The sequence below is a fragment of the Loxodonta africana genome, chromosome 5 (assembly GCF_030014295.1).
Source record: "Loxodonta africana isolate mLoxAfr1 chromosome 5, mLoxAfr1.hap2, whole genome shotgun sequence".
NCBI classification, from domain to species: domain Eukaryota; kingdom Metazoa; phylum Chordata; class Mammalia; order Proboscidea; family Elephantidae; genus Loxodonta; species Loxodonta africana.
In genome coordinates, this window is record NC_087346.1 from 91,136,752 (window position 1) to 91,153,975 (window position 17,224).

Here is a 17,224-nt window from a genome sequence, read left to right on the forward strand (position 1 = left end):
GACTCATAGCCATTCTATGCACAACAGAACGAAACACTGCCTGGTCCTGCGCCATCCGCACAATCGTTGTTACGCTTGAGACCATTGTTGTAGCCACTGTGTCAATTCATCTCCTTGAGGGTGCTCCCATTTTTGTCTCACCCTCTACTCTATCAACCATGATGTCCTTCTCCAGGTACTGGTCCCTCCTGGTAACATGTCCAAAGTATGTGGGGCGAAGTCTCCCCATTCTCCAGTCTAATGGATTGTCATGATCCATCTGACATAAGCAACAACATCCCTGATTCCATGTCCTCTTCTGAATCAGGCTTGAATTTCTGGAATTTCCCTGTTGATGTATTGCTGCAACCACTTTTGAATGATCTTCAGCAAAATTTTACTTGTGTGTGATATTAACGATATTGTTCCATAATTTCTACATTCTGTTTGATCAACTTTCTTTGGAATGGAATGAATTAATTCCCATGAACATTTAGATTAGTGATGAGAATAACATTTTGTTTGTAGGGCACCGACTTGCAAATAATGAAACAAATAATAGCAGACTGTACATATTAAGGAGTAGGCCACACTACAAAGGACTGGTCTGCTTTTGATGACTGGACAAAGTAACAATTTGAACATGATTCAATGCTATATGTCTTTTTGACTTTGAATAGCCATCAGGAAAGACAAACTGCTAGAAACATGCATCATTTTTCGTAAAATACAGGGCCAGTGAAAACAAGGGAAACCTTCTAAGATGGATTAACACAACAGTGGCAACAATGGACTCAAACATACCAAAGATCATGAAGATGGCACAGGACTGGGCAATGTTTTATTCTGTTATTCATTTAATGTTGCCATGAGTCACAGCCAACTCAGCAATTACTAACTCAGCCAGGAAGCAATTCAAAGATATATGACAGATTATTCTGCAAGTAAAACAATGGACACAGATCCTTGATGCCTCCTCAATCTTTTTTGGAGTTGCTCTTCCCCCAGTCTTCAGGTTGTCTGAAGACTAAGAGACAGAGATTTGCATGAAGGAGTTCTATTTGGGAATGAACTCATGCTATACACCTTACAAAAAGTAAGGGAAGCAAGAGTGAGTGGAGGAAGAAATTGAACTCTGAAGCATTTCAGTAGAAGTCTCAAATGATCCATGGTGAGCTCTGGGCTAGGGTGGGTTACAGAATCCTAAATTAAGGAAAGGGATCTGACCTTTGTACCTCCTTCATCAACCAGTGATTTGATGTGATCTTGCCCCAGGAATGGATCATGATCTTCTGGGAGGTAGGGCTCCAAGGGCAATCCAGAGCTAACACTCCCCACAACTGGAAGATGTATGCCTCAGTCCTGAAGGGGAGATCTCATGAAAGCATCTCTGTCTCCACTAATGTCCTGGAGTTTGAGTTCTGTGGTGATTATAAGGAAATTGGCAAGTCAGAGTATCCAGAGATATTGGCTTTCTAACTTTTATACCATGTGAGAGCAGGCTCACTGATAATAAATGTCAACTCATTGTCTTAAAAGGACGCATTTGCTACCACAGAGTTATGTACTTCATGTTTCTTACTGTATTATCTGGTTTAAAGAAGGTCTGTCTGTGACCCACAGCAGATTATATTTAATTTGTAGGAGTTTCTGAAACCAGAAAAACTAAAAACCAAATCTGTTTCTGTTGAGTCAATTCCAACTCAGACTGAACCTACAGGACAGAGTAGAACTGCCCCACAGGGTTTCCAAGGAGCGGCTGGTGGATTTGAACTGCCCAACTTTTTCTGCTTAGCAGCCTGAGCTCTTAACCACTGCACCGTCGGAGCCCCAAAACCAGAAAAGAAAGTGACAATTAAGATGTTTACCACTAATTTAAGCAACTGTAGGAGAATGTAATTTATAATTTCAACCTATTAGTGAAGATAAGTCAGAAGGAATATGTGAGAGAGTGAAAGAAGGATTTTCTGTTTTGATTAGTTTTTCATTTTATTTTTCCCAGTAGATGTACACATTTTTCTTCACATTCCCTGGTAAGATTGAAGTGACTTAAATGGGGTTAAGCCAGTTTCTACCTCAGAAATGCACACAAAACTCTAATAAAACTGGAATAGATTTCTATCGGGTTTTTGTAAGAATATCTGCAGGCAGAATATTTAGCTCATTTTCTTATCTTTAATATAGATGAGTTTAATTTTTACCAGTAATTTCATGAAGAGGGTGATTAGAAACGTCTTGTTGTTTGAGTAGAAGTTTTCTCTTATCTTTAATAATTATGATGCAAAACCACTTCATTGGGTCACTCTAATGTATGACAGGTGCTAGTCAAAAAAGAAATGTATTGTTTTAATAAAATTTTATTGGATGTAAAAATTCTACTAACACAGTCCAGGGCATCTGAATATTTAGAAATGGCTGGGAGAGCATGTAGAGGAAAAAATTACCTCATAATGTTTAAATTATTACATTGATTACAATAGTGAGTTTATATATGCCATTTTAAATGACAAAGAGGAAGAATTAATAAATGCAGTTTCATAAAGCAGGAAAAATACAATATAATATTTATTCATTTTGTCTAAGGTTAAAGTAGAACTTTTTTTCCCTTCTTTTGATTTTGTTTAAAAGATGTTTGTCTTCCATATCCTCATAAGAATTACAAAATCATGGACTATAAGTTTGCAGTAAAACATTAAACCTACACTTTGGAATAGTAATAATTTTTTTTTTTTTTTTTTAATTTTTAAAACCAAAATAGAAACTACAAGATGGCAGGTCAAAATGAAAATGGTATGCATTGAACATTATGTAAAATACACAGTCTTAAGTACCCCTACTATTGTAGTGAACACCGAGACATGCAGGAGGGATAAAATCTTAAAAAAGTAACCCCAGAAGTAAGCACAGGGGACCAAAATTAATGAACTTGTACTTAGTACCAGGTAATGTATGTTAAATACTCCACAGATTAGTTTCCAAAAGACCAACAGACTGAAGAAATTTTGATGAAAACATGCACACATTTCATTTGACTACTTCTGTATTTGGAAATTAGGACATACCTTTTAAAAATCTCAAGATTTTCCAGAGAATTGCAATTTGTTTACTAAATGATTGTCATAAAAACACATGAGTTATATAAGAAGTCTTGAAAATGGAAATAATTGTTAACGATTTTTGCTTAGTGCCCTCAGTTATTCTTGCAGGCTTGTATATCAATAGGAATTTTTCAGAACCTGACAGTAAAATTCTCTAAAGATACTCTTCCCCTTTTTATTTTCACTAAGATTAGCTTATTGGTTCCTATATTCCAGCACCATGCTGGGCACTGCCTCAACTTTTATCTCATGTAATCTTTACAACTTCAGGGTGGGTATTATTATCCAAATTATTTTACAATTGATAAAGCTAAGATTTAAAGAGATTAAATAATGTACCAAAAATCATACAGCAAATTCAAAACCAGGTGTCTATGTTTCTGCCATGTTCTTCCCTGTACCTGAAGAAATTTAATATCTGGGTACAATTTGGAAGCACTAATACTTAGGATCATCCATCTTGAAATTATTATTTTTAGCTTCTAAAGCCTCAGAAATATAAATAAAGTATGATGTCTTATTGGAGAGGGAACAAAGGAGAGTCCAAAGTTGAAATTCCGTAAAAAATTCCATAAGGTATTTCTACACAGCAACTGTGTCCCTGACCTCAATCTATTTATCTTAATAGTAAAAACAAATGATACTAAATGCTTGCCAAATGTCAGGCAATGTGTCAAATGCTCTATAATCAGTACTTTAAATCCTTATAACAACTCAGAAAAGAGTGTTTTTCACATTTGTGAAAACTGAGGCTCAGAAAGTTTGAATAAAATTTTTTTATCATAGTTAACCTAGGAGCTGGTATTTATACCTATAAATTAAGTAGAGTCCTTACTATCACAATTTATATTCACAAGTTAAATAATTTGAGAACTTGCATTAAGGTAATAAAAAATAGAAACTTGGGGGAGCAGCTGAAAGAAGAAAGGCAAGCCCAGAGTTTAAGTGGGAAGAAGGTTAGAGGAATGACAAAAAGTTTTATGACTTTTTGACAATTTGAGAAGTTTACATAACTTACTGAGACCTTGCGGTCACTTCAAAATTTTGAAGCTTTAAGAGTAGGATAACAAAACCTCACAAGGGTGCTTTGAGCACTAATTAGATGATGTTAGTAATGTACACTGAGCTCCTTAGACAAAGGTTTTAAATAAATGTAGCATATTAAAAACAAGCACACTAAGGCTCTAACACAATTGATGGGAATATCAAATATCTCACATCTGCGAAGGAAAGAGAGTAGAGAGACACTAAAGAAATGGAGTCTAGAATAGAGGCATTTTATTTTTAGGACAGTCTATATTTGCAGTTAGACCCAGAAATAAGACAGATAAAACCTGGAAATAAATAAAAAAAAAAAAAAAAAAAAAGGAAAATCAGCTGGTGCGAACTAATTCAACTAACAAGATTTTGCAGTTAGACCCAGAAATAAGACAGATAAAACCTGGAAATAAAAAAAAAAAATGGAAAATCAGCTGGTGCGAACTAATTCAACTAACAAGATTAAGAGCAGACAACTTAAAATACAGTATATAGGAAGTGAAGGCAGAAAGAAATTGAAAGCAAAGGCTTTCTGGTTGATGGAAAGCTGAGCCCTCCAAATCAGTGAGCTTAAAGTTTGGTTCACAGTTGTACCTTGGAGAAGGATTTATTTCTGGCTTTATACTGGCTTTCAAAGTGAAAGGATTCTTAAACTTAAAGATTTAGGGAGGGTGGGGTTGGGAAAGGAAGATGTGCATTGTATACCTAAAGAACTGGAAGAGTAGTCAAAGCTGTCAGGGAGAAAAACATGTCTTTCTCAAATTAACACTGATTAGAAAAATATATACAAAAAGCTTGTTTCAGTATGGATGAGTTTTTTTAAAGCCTAACTTGTCTGAAATTATAATTGAGGATATGTCAAAGGAAATTGGTATTGAAATAAAACAGCTCCATAATATTAGTCTATTCCTCTTATAATTGTTATCAGTTTTGGGTATATAGACTAAGGTTGCCATATTTAACAAATAAAAATACAAGACAACACACACATTTGAATTTCAGATAAACTACACTTTTTTTCAGCATAAGTCTGTCTCAAATATCGCATGGGACACACTTATATTCTCACACTAAAAATTGTTTGTTTTTTATCTGAAACTCATATTTAACTGATTTCCTGTGTTTTACCTGACAATTTTAAGACAGAATCTTGGTGCAAGCCTTAGTGAAGAGTATTGTTGGGTTTTTCCACACATACCCTAACAAAAGAAAGATTATAAATGGGAACTTTAGAAGAAAAATGTGTTTTGTCTGTTTCTTAATTAACATGGATTCTCCTAAAAGTGCAGAAACACCAAAATGCCTTATTTTCAGTTAAATTGATGACTGAAATTAGCTCAGATCTTCAGGTATCTGTTTTACAAAACTGAAAACTAACTAGGAATATTTCTAAAGAATTTAATTAAACGTAAGTTCTCTTTAAAAAATGATCATCCCACAAAATATTCTTTAGCTCAATCTAACACTGAATATATATATACATATATATATATATATAAAATACAAGTCACATATAACTCATGCTGCTGTTATATTTTTCTTGTATGGTAGGAAAATAGCTTACACCTAAACTGAGTCCATTTTTAATCATACCTGGATCCATGGGGAAAACTAGTAAGAGAGAGTCTTTAAAAATAATTTGAATGTGTACAGGGGATCTAGGGAAACAAGATCAAGCTGTGACTCACTGGGGATGCAGACATACTGAGCATATGCTGGGGTGTATGTTTTTGGAGTTGGCCAACTGAAGTTAATTTACAGGTATATTGTGGAAATTCCCTCATGATAATTCATCTTAGGATAATAAGAAATTAGGGTCCACAAGGGAGATTTTGAACAGCACTTTTTGGCCGTTACCTTATGTAAAATCAGAAGTTATTTCCAACGTTAAGGATTATTCACAAAAACCTACTACCGTCCAGTAGAATCTGACTCATAGTGACCCTATAGGAAAGAGGAGAACTGCCCCATAGGGTTTCCAAGGCTGTCATTTTTACGGAAGTATACTGCCCCATCTTTCTCTCGCAGATAGGCTGGTGGGTTTGAACCAGCAGTCTTTCAGTTAGCAGCCAAGCTATTAACCACTGAGCTACTAGAGCTCCCAAGGATTATTAAAGTCTTAGAAAATATTGTTAAACTTCAAAGATAAAAAATATGTAAAATTATGTAAGGGCCATGTATTTCTCCACCCCTTCCTTCTAGTTGCGTTAGAATGGAACCAAGTGTGAATTCTGCTACACATATAAACATTTATTAATAAGCAGGCATACAAAGAGTCAAACAACCCGTTCTGTAATCTCAGCAAAGTCTCCACTCTGTGTCATTTTAGGTTTTCTGAGAGTGCCTAGAATGAAAGTTTCACTAGAAGCAGGTGCACCAATATTCTCCAGGCACAATACACCTACACTTAGAGTCAGGAGGCAGAATTCTCTGATAACTATCTGTACATAGGATTGGTCTGAATCTTATTCTAAGATTTTCATTCTAAAGAGTATTAGCTTTACCCTTTCCATGAAAAGGAAAATGGCTATAGTCATTTCCTACATTAGAACACCAAACTTTTCACCTATAAAAATAATTTCTAGAATACATTGTGCTAATTAATAAAAACTCTGCACAGTGCCCGGTAATCACACTACGTACCGTGCTACTCTGACACACATGGGGTCACCACAACGGGATGTTATTTTTTTGTTTTGTTTTGTTTTCCATTGCCTCTTTGGAATATAAGCTTCTGGATAGTCCAGGGTAGTTCAATTGTTAACCAACTCCTGAAAGGTATGTATTAAAAAATATATATATATATATATATATGTAAGGCATATGTTTACTGAAGTGTTATAAAGCAAATTTCACTTACTATAATACACTTGAATCTAGCCCTGGATACATGCTGTAAAGGTGTGTTAGTGAAATGCGCACAACCCAAAGTCCTGAAAACACAACACTAACATGATATGAGGAGGATCATTTTTTTTTACTTTTTCATACCATGCTCAGATTTATCATTCTCTGGTTCTTGGTGGTAACTAACAGAGAACTGTTCTTCACAGAGGAGCAGAATAATGCTCCTTAAGATAATAATGTCAGTGCCCTTCACACGTGATGAAGGAGCTGCAAAGCAGAGGCAGCACCTTAAAGAGACTGGTGCAGTGCAGCAGGACATTGATACTACCAGGAGGACCAAGAGGCAACATGAAATTTCTGCACACATAAGATCCCTTCAGATATTCTCCCCAGTACAGATAGTGCCACTCGTCTGTCAGTTTATGGTACCATAGTGGCTTGTGTGTTGCTGTGCTACTAGAAGCTTTGTCACTGGTATATCACATACCAGCAGAGTTACCCTTGGTGGACAAGTCTCAGCAGAGCTTCCAGACTAAGACAGAATAGGAAGAAAGACCTGGCAGTCTACTTCTGAAAAGAAAAAAAAAAGACCAGTGAAGACCTCATGAATAGCAGCGGAACATTATCTGACATAGAGCTGGAAGATAAGCCCCTCAGGTTGGAAGGCACTCAAAGCAGAATCAACCTTAATGATGTGGGTGGAGTCAAGTGTTTGGGACCTTAGTTTGTTGATGTGGTACAACTCAAATGAGAAGAAACAGCTGGAAACATCCATTAATAATAGGAACATGGAATGTAGAAAGTATGAATCTAGGAAAATTGGAAACCGTCAAAAATGAAATGGAATGCATAAAGATTGATATCCTAGGTATAGTGACCTGAAATGGGCTGGTATTGACCATTTATAAATCAAACAATCATATGGTCTACTATGCCAGAAATGATAAATTCAAGAGGAATGACATTGCATTCATCATCGAAAAACATTTCAAGATCTATCCTGAAGTACAAAGCTGTCAGTAATAGGGCAATACCCACATGTCTACAAGAAAGACCAATTAATACAACTACTATTTACTATTCAAATCTATGCACCAAACACTAATACTAAAGATAAGGAAATCGAAGTTTTTTACAAACAAATGCTGTCGGAAATTGATCAAATATGCAATCAAGATGCATTGATAACTAAAAGTGATTGAAATGTGAAAGTTGGAAATGAAGAAGGATTGGTAGTTGGAAAATATGGGCTTGGTGATAGAACCAACACAAGCTATGGCATGATAGAATTTTGCAAGAGCAACAACTTCTTCATTGCAGCTATCTTTTTTCTCTACATGTGGATCTAACCTGATGGAAAACACAGGAAGCAAATTGACTACATCTGTGGAAAGAGACGATGAAAAAGCTTCATCTCGTCTGTCAGAACAAGACCTGGAGCTGACTACAGAATCGACCATCAATTACTCAAATGAATGTTCAAGTTCAAACTGAAGAAAATTAAAACAAGCCCATAAGAGCTAAAATATGGCCTAAAGTATATCTTACCTATATTTGGAGACTATTGCAAGAATATATTTGATGCATTGAAAACCAATGACCGAAGACCAGACAAGCTGTGGGATGCCATCAAACATGAAGAAAACATACCAACCTGTTGCCATTGAGTTGATTCCAAGTCATAGCGGCCTTACAGGATAGAGCAGAAATGCCCTATAGGGTTTCCAAGGAGCAGCTGGTGGATTCAAACTGGTTAGTAGACCTTTTGGTTAGTAGCCATAGCATTTAACCACTGCAGGAAGGAAAGAAAGAAAAGACCAAAATGGATGTCAGAAGAGAATCTGAAACTTGCTCTTGAATGTCAAGCAGCTAAAACAAATGGAAGAAATGATGATGTAAAAGAGCTGAACAGAAGGTTTCAAAGGGCAGCTCAGAAGACAAAGTAAAATATTATAATGAAATGTGCAAAAAGTTGGAGTTAGAAAACCAAAAGGGAAGAGCATGCTAGGCATCTCTCAAGCTGAAATAACTGAAGGAAAAATTCAAGCCTCAAGTTGTAATTTTTAAGGATTCTGTGGGCAAAATCTTGAGGATTCTGTGGGCAAAATCAGATGGAAGAAATACCCAGTTAGTGTACCAAAAAGAATAGGTGGATGTGTAACCATTCAGAAAGTAACATATGATCAAGAACTGATGATATTCAATAAGAAGTCCAAGCTGCGCTGAAGGCACTGGCGAAAAACAAGACTCCAGGAATAGACAGAATACCAATTGAGATGTTTGAACAAATGTATACAAGTCTGGAGGTACTCAGCCATCTATGCCAAGAAATTTGGAACACAGCTACGTGGCCACCTGACTGGAAGAAATCCATATTTGTGCTTATGCCAAAGAAGGTGATCCAACACGATGCAGAAATTATTGAACAATATCACTAATATTACACACAAGTAAAATTTTGCTGACAATAATTCAAAAGCAGGTGCTGCAGTACATCGACAAGAAACTGCCAGAAATTCAAGCTGGATTCACAAGAGGACATAAAACAAGAGATTTCATTCCTGATGTCAGATGGATCTTGGCTGAAAGCAGAAAATACCGGAAACATGTTTACTTGTGTTTTATTGGCTATGCAAAGGCATTTGACTGTATGGATCATAACAAATTAAGGGTAATATTGCATAGGATGGGAATTCCAGAATACTTAATTGTGCTTATGCAGAATGTGTACATAGGCAAAGAACCAGTCATTCAAGCAGAGCAAGGGGATACTGTATGGTTTAAAATCAAGAAAGGTGTGGATCAGAGTTGCATCCTTTTACCATACTTATTCTATCTGTGTGCTGAGCAAATAATCCAAGAAGTTGGGTTATATGAAGAAAAATATGACATCAGGATTGGTGGAAGACTCATTAACAACCTGAGATATACAGATGACACAACCTTCCTAGCTGAAAGTGAAGAGGACTTGAAGCACTTACTGATGAAGATCAGACTACAGCTTTCTATACGGATTACACCTCAACATAAAGAAGACAAAAATCCACACAACTGGACCAATAAGCAACAGCATGATAAATGAAGAAAAAATTGACTTTGTCAAGGATTTAATTTTACTTGGATTCACAGCCAATGCCCATGGATGCAGTAGTCAAACAGTCAAATGACTTGTGTATTGGGCAAGTCTGCTGCAAAAACCTCTTTCCTGAAAGTGTTAAAAAAGCCAAGATGTCACTTTGAGGGCTCAGGTGCACCTGACCCAAGCCATGTATTTTCAATTGCCTTATTTGCATGAGAAAACTGGACAATGAGTAAGGAAGATGGAAGAAGAATTGATGCCTTTGAATTATGATGTTGATGAAGAATAATGAATATACCATGGACTGCCAGAAGAACAAAAAAACCTGTCCTGGAAAAAATACAGCCAGAGTACTCCTCGGAAGCGAGGTTGGTGAAGCTTATTCTTTCGTACTTTGGACATGTTATCAGGAGGAAACAGTTCCCGGAGACGGATATCATGCTTGGTAAAATAGAGGGTCAGCAAAAAAGACCCTGGATCAGACGGACTGACACAATTGCTGCAATGGGCTCTAACATAACAACAATTGAGGATGGCACAGAACCAGACAATATTTTGTTCTGTTGTACATAGGGTCATATTCATCAGAACTGACTCATCGGCACCTAAAACAACACAGACAGGCTACTTTGGATTAACAAGCAGAGGCAATAAGCCAGCATCTAAAGTAGATAATTTCCGATTTACTACATATTTATCGACTCAGAGCAGAAATAACCAACTTTCAATTATTTTCATGCTCTCCATGTTAAATGTGAGCATGCATTTTTAAATACTATATTTTCATGACTTTGAAATTTAATTAAAATTTTCAATTATTTTTGGTTCTGACCCTTCAAATCGTAGATATTTTCTGATCCTCCATTCTTATTCTTATATTAGTGATAAAAATTATAAAGAGAAATTTACAAATAAACAAAATTATCTTCTAGATAAATGTATTAGATTTAGTTTATCTCCCTAGTAGGAAATATATCCTTAAATATTTATTTGATTTAAAACATAGAATGTACTTTAAACAATATTTTTGAAGAATTTTTCCTAACACGATCATGCTGTTTACATGCGTTTGTGTGTGTATGTCAAACTGACTATAATGCTATGGAATGTAAAGTAACATTTGATAGAAAATAGGTCTAATTTGGACTCTAGGCAAAGAAACCTGGATGTTAAAGTTCCAGATCATTTCATTACAAGATGGCTTAACCTTACATAGTCTCATACTCTATTCATGCAGTAGTGTCAAGGTGAGTCATTTTGAAAAACCTATTGCATCAGAATGAAATAGTGCCCCGAAGTTGCTCCCAGTATGTAACCGGATTAACAAAAATGGGACTTCCTAGTAGACCTAGGCTTTACTGTGTAGCAAGTCAACTTGATAAACAGTATCACAAAATGCCAAAGAACTAGCGATAATAATGGCCTCTTAGTTATCTAGTGATGCTGTAACAGAAATACAACAAGTGAATGGCTTTAAGAAACAGAAATTTATTCTCTCACAGTCTAGGAGGCTAAAAGTTTAAATTTGGGGTGCCCGTTCTCTCCCTGTTGGCTGTGGGGGGATGATCTTAGTCATTAACCTTCCTCTGGTCTAAGAGCTCCTCAGCACAGGGACTCTGAGTACAAAGGACCCACTCTGTTCCCAGCACTACTTTCTGGTGGTAGGAGGCTGCACTTTCCCACTTCTCTCTGCTTGCTTCTCTCTTTTTTTATCTCAAAAGATTTTGACTCAAGATACAACCTAATCCTGTTAACTGAGTCCTGCTTCATTAACACAACTGCCTCTAATCCCACCTTATTAACATCATAGAGGTAGGATTTACAACACATAGGATAATCACTACAGATCGCAAAATGGTGGACAACCACACAATACTGGAAATCATGGCCTAGCCAAATTGATACACATCTGGGGGGGACACAACCCAATCCATAACATTCCACCCTTTGCCCCCTAAAATTCAAGTCCTTACCACATGTAAAATACATTCACCCCATCACATCACCTCAAAAATCCGAAATCAATTCCAAGTTCAAACTCCATCCTGGGGTAAAGTTCCTCTTCATCTGTGAAACCTAGAATATAAGTTATCTGCTTCCAAATTACAATGGTGGTACAGGCACAAGGTAGACATTTCCATTACAAATCGGAGAAATTGGAGGCAAAGAAGGGTAACAGGCACCAAGTAAGTCAGCAGAACACATTACATTAGCTCTCAAGGCTTGAAAATAATCCTCTGTTCTCTGTGACCATTTAAGTAATGGCTCTGCCCTCCAGACTATAGGTGTTGACCACACTCTTCAAAATTCTGGGTAGAGGTCCCTTTGCCCTGTTAGAAAAGCTTTATTAATGAGATCAGATATATATAGACTCAGAAATGAAAGGAAATCAGTAAAATGCTTTAGATCAAGAGGAAACATTTTATATATAAATCATTCCTAATCAAGCTAACTTCTTTCAGGCAGTAGGACATTTTATTTCTCATCCTGTTAAAGAAAAGGAAGAATGCATCAGCAATCTTTCTTTACATCTAGCTATGATTCTTTTTTTTTTTTTTTAATGATTCTTCATGATATGCTCTGAGATTTATTCCACAATTTAGAATATTGAAATCAGGCAAAAAAAAAAAAATACAGATATTGCTGGGTTTTATCTTTATTTTTTAAGAAAAAGAAGAATTCAGTCTCATATAAATCTACATTTGGAAAAAATATGCCAGATAATTAAAAATATTTTTTAAATTTTGCTGTCATATTACCTAAAGATATGCCTTCAGGGAATCAGTCCATAAAGATAATTTTTAAGCTTGTCAAATGACATTCACTAATTTTTGCTACTATTGGCTAGAAGTGGTTCAGAATATTAAACACCTGCACTGTAGATAGTGTTAACGAAGTATTTTTGAAACAGATAATAAAAGACTGTCTCTTAACAGAGCACGTTACCTAGTGGACAAAAGAAAGCAAAGGGACATTTAAGAGTAACTGATATTTTGTGCAACCATATCTGCAGTAAAAGAACATCAAATTTTACAGTCTTAATAGCAAACTCTGTAGACATGCAGTTGCCTTATCCTACAATCCCATATGTACCCTTGAAAAAACACTTCTCTGTGACTAAGAATTCTGGGTGTAAACTTTCTGAGAATGCCATAATGTCATAGATTGAATTGTTTCCCCCCCCGCCAAAATATATGTCAATTTGATTAGGCCATGATTCCCAGTATTGTGTGGTTGTCCTCTATTTTTTATTGTAATTTTATGCTAAAGAGGATTAGGGTAGGATTGTAACACCTTACTCAGGTCACTTCCCTGATCCAATGTAAAGGGAGTTTCCCCGGGGCGTGAACTGCACCACCTTCTATGTCTCAAGAGATAAAAGGAAAGGGAAGCAAACATAGTTGGGGACGTCATACCACCAAGAAAGCAGCACCAGGAGCAGTGCGAGTCTTTTGGACACTGGGTCCCTGCAGCTGAGAAGCTCCTCCACCAGGGGAAGATTGAGGAGAAGGACCTTCCTCCAGAACCAACAGAGAGAGAAAGCCTTCCCCTGGAGCCAACACCCTGAATTTGGATTTGTAACTTACTAGACTGTGAAAAAATAAATTTCTCTTTGTTAAAGCCATTCACTTGTGGTATTTCTGTTATGGCAGCACTAGATGACTGAGACAATAACTAAATATACATCATTGTGCCCTGAGAACACATTCTGTGATACAGAGTTGATGTCTTCATCTAGAAACAAAAGGCTATTTAACACCAAGTATTTCACTTGTTTTTCCTTTTATGGGTTGGAAGTTCTTGGCCTCTATTTTTCTTCAAACAAGCAATTCTCTTTTCTTACTGTTACTACATGCTGTGCTAGTCATAGAATTTTATTCTTTGAAAAGAGAAATTATATCACATACTTTGTGGAATATATATTAAATTCAGTAAAGATTGGCTGGATGTATAAAACACAGAAAGCTTTTTTATGTTCATTTGTGAGCCCATGCAAACAGCAGTGTAAAGACAGACTATAGAAAACCCAGGTGGTTATTTTATGTGTTTTGTTTTGTTCCTATTTAAGCTTCTAGCATTGGGTAGTCTATTAAAATAAGAAAGCCTTTTATGAATTGTTATCCTTCGTTTTGTCCCTATTTTTTTCTTGTTACTGCACCCCAGATGAATTCAATTTATATATCTACTGAGCTACCGGTGTCAGGTACAGGTCTATCCCCTGGAGTCACAAAAATGGAGGAGACAATCTTGGTCTTCAAGGAGCTCAAAGTTAGACAGGAGAGAAATATTCATTAAGTTGTGTCCAAAACACAAGAATCATCAGAAAAATTTCCTCTGATAGTAATTGGTGGGTAGGAGGAGAATTTCCTTTTACATTCTTTTTTTTAATACGTTATTACTTGTTATGTAAGCAGTTTGCCTCTAAACAGCACAACTCATTTTCTGTAATCTGAAAACATGTATAGTAAGATTATAATTGCTTCTTAGTTTATAGGTAGATCGTCTTTTATAATGCCCATTTTAGTGTACAAGACTAACAGCTATAGGCTAACCAGGATCATTTAGCTATTTATTTTATTGATACATTTGGGAGAGTATTAAGTGTATATATAAAGTGTGCCTAGTAATTTAGTAATGAAAGATAAAAATGACTATTATGAACCATATGCTGTCTTTGTAGCTATTGCTCATACAGGTAATTTTTAGTTATCTTAGTGAATTTTTTTAAGTTAATGAATTAGCCCCAATATAAAAATGTAAATGTAAAGCTATAGTAAACACACAGGCATCTATCATATGCTTTATCAAATGCTAATAATTTGTCTTTATTGCTTCATATATGTTTGAAGAAATAAAACATTATAGATATGTTTGAAACACCGTGTATTCTCTCCATCTCCATCCTCCTTATCAACACACTCCAGAGATAGTAACCGGTACTTGGAATATAATGTTTATCATTTGCATGAATTCTTCATTTTTTTTTTTAACCTATATATGCACTTATAGGAAAATGCAGTATTATTTTGCATGTTTCTTATTACTAAATTTTACAAAGGTCTAGTGTCTTTCTCTTTTGGGCTCTATGTTATGTTATTGAGATTTATTCTTTTATATCTACCTGTTCTTTGATTTTAATCACTTTAAATAACCCATTATATGAATGTATCATTTATTTATTCTCCTGATGATGGATATTTTAGTTATTTTTTTTTTTTTTTAATAAACTAAGCTTTCAGTTGACTATACCATGGAATGCCAGAAGAATACACAAATAAGCCTTAGAAGAAATACAACCAGAATGTTCCTTAGGAGCAAGGACAGCAACATCAGGTTGGCTTACTTTGGACTGTCATAAGGAAACATCACTTGCTAGATAACGACATCATGGTTGTAAAGAAAAGGGTCAGCGGAAAACAAGGAAAACCCTTGATGATATGAATTGACACAACAGCCAAAACAATGAACTTAAGCATATAAATGATCATTAAGATGGTGCAGGAATTGGCAATATTTTCTTCTGTTATCCGTAAGGTCAATAATAGTCAAACCCATCCCGGCGGCAACCAGCAACAATAATAGCAAGTTTCAATAAATGCTCTCTGCATTCCTGTTGTTCCATGTGATTTCATAAGAATCATTATTTTGTTAATTAATTTGTGAATGCTCTTAACAAAATTTTCTAGGATCAGTTTCCAAAGAGTTATGGGACTGTTTCTAAATTGAGCCACCCAGTTGACTTTAAGTACAAGAAAATATAGGGACATTCTGCTATGGGAACTATGCTTAACACTGTAATTGCAGGGACTACCTGACAAGATGTTTATCTTCAAATTTATTAGGTAAAACCAGGTTTCTTCCCAAAGAGATTGTGTCCGCATACGAGTTGATAAGTAGTGTAGTAAGTAGTAAGCTCACATTCTCTAAACATTGGCAACATCATATTCTGTATGTGTGTGTATGTATTCGTCTCTATGTGTGTGTTAATTGAATGACTATGAAATGGTTTGAATTTGCATTACCTTTATTTCTAGAGAGGTTAACCATCTTCTGACACACTTCTTGAGTTGGATACCCAGCTCATTTATTTTGAATTTTCTTTTATTTTTAAGAAAAGCAGCCAGCTATAGAATCTAAAGTGCCTCCTCTCTTTCCAGGAAAATTTATGTTCTGAAACACTGGTATACTTCCCAATACTACTTCTATCAGAAATTTTGATAATTTCAATATCACACAAGTGATCCTTTCTATTTCCTGGATTCACATTTTTTCTTTTAATAAATCCTGCATACTATTTTAATCCCTTTTTATTATAGCTGAGACCTTTACATAACTATAGTACTTCCGTATAGACTATAACTATAGTACTTCCTTTACGTCAAGTGTTACGTTCTTAAACTCTCATTTTAAATCTTTCTAATACATTCCTTGCAACAATTCTTCATTGAAACAAGGTCCTACTGCTTATTCATCCTCCCACAATATCCTATTCATTATTCCCATGGCATCATAATTTCTCCTTTCATCCAATGCTGATTCCATAACTCATCATTATAATCACTTCCTGCAGACACCCTCAATTCATTCGATCCTCTTTCCGACTCCACGGTTGCTAAAAATAGCAACAAAATGGTATATATTTACTCAATTATGTTGTCTATATCCTGTCTTGTATACTGACATGTAAGATTTTTAAAAGCAAAGACATTGGTTCTTTTGTCCATTACACAAATTAACCATGGAGAATAATGCTTAGCACATGTTAGCTATTAACTAAATATTTGCTGAATAAATGAATGGATATATTTAAAGCATTAGCTGTCTGTCAAGGTAGCACTTAAGCTATTGCCCACAGATTTTGATGTATAGTATTTCGAATCGACTCGACGGCACTGGGTTCTGGTATGTTTATATTTAAATGTTTGTATTGTGATTTGCATTTTAGCCCAGGATTTATGTGCCACTATGTTTTTAAGGAAACCCTGGTGGAGTAGTGATTAAGTGCTAAGGCTGCTAAGCAAAGGGTTGGCAGTTGGAATCCGCCAGGCGCTCCTTGGAAACTCTATGGGGCAGTTCTACTCTGTCCTATAGGGTTGCTATGAGTCGGAATCGACTGGATGGCACTGGGTTTGGTTTGTTTTTTTTTTTATGTTTTTAAGTTTTTTTTTTTTAATTTTTGTTT